Here is a 4,063-nt window from a genome sequence, read left to right as displayed (position 1 = left end):
GTATAATTAGAATAACAACAGTATCTATATCTTGTGGTGGTTGTAAAGCTAAGTGAATTTACATGAAGAGAATGCATAGAAAAGGAGATAGCTTGTGGTAACTATTCACCACCAGTATTTGTGACTTGGGTAAGCCATTGTTCACTGTGTAGCAGATAATTTTCCTAAAGCAAAAATTGCCACCATGGATCTATAAATGGACAGACACTTCTTGCTTGGGCTATAGAGTTCCTCGGTTTTCACAAAGGTTGGATAATATTTTCAGTTATCTCCTGTGAGCAACTCTGTACATCACCTCAAAGTACTGCACGGGTTATTATCATCTTTCTATGTGTGACAAAGCAGAAAACCACAGCCATAGACGTTTACTACAGATTATGACCCCAAAAGAGAAGATCTCATTTTACTGAAGTTAAAACAGCAACGAGCAAGAATATACGCATTCAGTTTTCTGGATACTGCATTCAGACCCTTCACTTCTCCCACAGGATCCTAAGAAAACTTTTCAAGACAGAGTGTCACACTAGAAGAGAGAAGTCTACAAAATGCTGCAATTTCTTAAGCATTGATCTGAAATTTTCTTTAAATGGTTCCTGAACCAGGAACAGTGCAGAGACTTTTCCATTTCCAAGATGCCAGAATTCATTCTAAAGCTGATTGTGTTTTCCCTGGAAGCATGCAGAGCTGCCTCTGCTCTGGTATGAGACTGACTCTCACAGCCTCGGAATCTGTGAGCTTCACCGCACCTCTGTGCTCACACTGATAGCCACATCCTCCAAATCTCCAACCCTAGCTCCTCCACATCATTCATCCCAGCAATAAATCAGGTAGTGCCACCTCAGTTACTCATATCACACACATCAAAAGCAAAGTATGTGGACAAACTGTCCGCACGTGTGAGTTTGTAATGTTCAGAGTTGTCGTATATAATAAGAATTTACCACACACTCAAAAATGTCAATTTCTTGAGCTTTACCTATATGCCAAGCAAATGCCTTTAATGTGGTTTTCCCTTCTTCTAAAATGGAAAGTACATTCTTTAAAGGACAAGGAGTTACATATTTTCATAACCCAGTTCCTTAGAACTACACTAAATGCTACTAAGCTTAGTCCATTGTCTCTTGCTGTGAAACCCAAGAAACCCAAGGTCAGGTAGCCACATCTGGTGAGAGCCTTAAACAGCATCATCTGATGACAGGAAAACAGAAAAACAAGTAGGTGAGTATGGAATAGAAAAACCAGAAGGGGGAAGACTGGTATTACAATAAGCAATCTCCCACGAACTAGGTTTGAGAGAAAGAACTCACTAGCTGCTGGTAGCTCACTCCTATAATCCTAGCTACTCAGGAGCTTGAGATCTGAGGATCTTGGTCCACAGCCAAGCTGGACAGGAAAGTCTGTGAGCCTCTTAACTTCAATTAGCCACCTTAAAACCCGAAGTGAAGTGAAGCTATGGCTGAAATAGTAGATTGCTAGCCTTGAGCAAAAAAAAAAAAACCTCAGGGAAAGCACCCAGGCCCTAACTTCAAGCCCCACAACTGATGAGAGAGAAAGACAGACAGACAGGCAGACAGATAGGCGGATGCACAGACAGATGAGAACTTATTTCACAGGGAGACTTAGTACAGTGACATGAGAGTATTATTCCTTCCATGAAGAAAGATTCAGCCATTGTGAATATCCAAGGGTATTCAACCTCCCAATATTTGAGGCTATGACACATACGCAAGCTATGGCAGGAGTCTTATAAGCCTCTGAATCACTGTCGACACATAGACTATGTATTAAATAACTCTTTAAATGGTTGGTATGAGTATTTACCCTGAGTTCTTCCAGAAATAATAGCTAGGAAAATGAATATTTCCCGTTTAGAGGTGATAAGACTGACCACCAAATCATATGCCCTCCAATCAATGGCCCTTTCTTCTCCATTATACCTGCTCCAATTTGGTTCTAATAATTCATATGACTCATTCATCCAAGAATTTTTAAGGTGCATTAAAATACGCATTTTAGATTGGGAATTTTCTTTTGATTTTATGTAGAATACAAGAATGTTGCAATATTGTTAGGATGAGTGAGATACACAAAGCTGCTGTCACTTTTGTACATGATCAGAAAAGGAAATGCCCTTCACCAGCTTATCATTCAGTACTTTTAGATTTGAATTTCTAATCAACTCCACCTTAAAATTTTCTCTAACACTTTTGTTTTCAACTTCGTAGTTCTAGGGAAATGTGTTTTTAAATAATCATGTTAATAACTTAATGGGTTTGATGTTTTATGTCAGAGTGAAATTTAGTTGCCAATTTCACACCAGTACACTTAATACTTAATAATGCTGTACCACGAATGAATCAAGAGGATTTAATTTATCTGCCTTAATCTATTTCGTTTGGTGTTTTAACTCCTCATTTTTCTATTGAAAGTCACTTTTTACACACTTATTTGCACCAAATATGTTAATAATAAATGCTACTGCTTAAAGTAATCTAACTATCAAGTAATAACTAGTGGTAAAATCAAATATCATCATTATTTGCAATGAAGGTTTTTTAACCATAATTTTCAGATTTTTGTGGTTTCAGTGAGGCTTTTTCTATTGCCATTTGTCAGTTTTAAACAACCTAATGTTAGAATTTTAATATAGTATGAGTAAACACAAGCAAACTCTCTAGCCTTAAATTACCATAGCTAAATTCTAAATTTCAGTATACATGGTTTCTTTCTTTACTTATTTTTTATTGTGAAAATACCATATAAAGTGGTTACAATTACATGGGCAAGATAATGAGTACATTTCTTATCAAGCATTGTTGCCTTTTCCTTTGTTTCCCCTTCCCATCTCTTCCCATCTCTCCCCCCAACCCCCACCCCTGGCCAAAGTTGTAAAGTTCATTTTCAACATAACAACTTGTACATCTCATTGTTGCAATGGGTCTACCTGTATCCCTGTTTAAACAATATTGTTTTTCCCTTCCCCTCCACAAATTATACCAACATCAAATGCAGTGAAAGCAGGGGTTATACTGTGGGGGAGGGACATACAAAGCAACAAAGAAATCATCTTATAAATACGTTAGAAGCAATTGCATGAAAGAAAAAACATTTGAATACTTATCTTGGAGTTCATTTCCCTAACATCAACTTCTCTGACCTTTTCTGCTTGTCTCAGATATACTAGTTATTGCAAATAAGGGAAACCATGGGACCTATGTTTCTTTGGACCTGGCTTACTTCACTTAATATAATTTTTTCCAAGTCTTTCCATTTCCTAACAAATGGGGCAATGTCATTCTTTCTGATGGAGGCATAGAATTCCATTGTGTATATATACCACATTTTCTTGATCCATTCATCTACTGAGGGGCATCTGGGTTGGTTCCATATCTTAGCTATGGTAAATAATGCTGCAGCAAATATAGTTGTGCTGGTAGCTTTAGTGTGGTCTTGTTTGTGATCATATGGGTAAATACCCAAAAGTGGGATTGCTGGGTCATAGGGGAGCTCTATGTGGAGTCTTTTGAGGGACCTCCATACTGCTTTCCAAAGTGGTTGAACAAGTTTACACTCCCACCAACAATGCAGTAAGGTTTCCTTCTGTCCACATCCCCTCCAGCATCTGTTGTTATTAGAGTTCTTGATTATAGCCATTCTAACTGGGGTGAGGTGGTAAAAAATATAGAACGCTTCATGAATTTGCGTGTTATCCTTGTGCAGGGGTAATGCTAATCTTCTCTGTATCGTTCCAGTTTTAGTATATGTGCTGCCAAAATGAACACACTATACATGGTTTATAAGTGACTACCTGATATATCAGAAAGTAGAAACTGGAGAGTGAATCATACATTGTTTTCTGTTTCAGGTATGCCTACAAACTAATTCTGTGACCTTGTAAAAATTCTTACCTTCTCTGAGCCCTAATTTTCTTATCTGTCACATAACAGTTACTACCTGGAAGATTTTTATGAGGAGTAAATATAAAACCACAGATCAAGCACCAAACAAGCACAGTACCAGCCTGCTACTAAGACAGTTCACAGATAACAGGTCTTCCTTTGTC

The 4,063-nt window shown here is 37.8% G+C and overlaps 1 non-coding gene across 1 annotated transcript; it reads right to left on the bottom strand.

Annotated features, from left to right (window-relative positions):
* Positions 1 to 3,675: 3,675 nt before the first annotated feature.
* On the bottom strand, positions 3,676 to 3,782 carry LOC122107821. The gene has a single exon (XR_006147427.1). It is a non-coding gene; the product is annotated as a U6 spliceosomal RNA (small nuclear RNA).
* Between the last annotated feature and the right edge of the window lie 281 nt (positions 3,783 to 4,063).

The sequence above is a fragment of the Dipodomys spectabilis genome, unplaced genomic scaffold, assembly GCF_019054845.1.
Source record: "Dipodomys spectabilis isolate Male_0828 unplaced genomic scaffold, ASM1905484v1 ptg000053l, whole genome shotgun sequence".
Taxonomy (NCBI): domain Eukaryota; kingdom Metazoa; phylum Chordata; class Mammalia; order Rodentia; family Heteromyidae; genus Dipodomys; species Dipodomys spectabilis.
The sequence above is the reverse complement of the archived record's forward strand: the minus strand, read 5'-3'. Positions and strand labels throughout refer to the sequence as shown.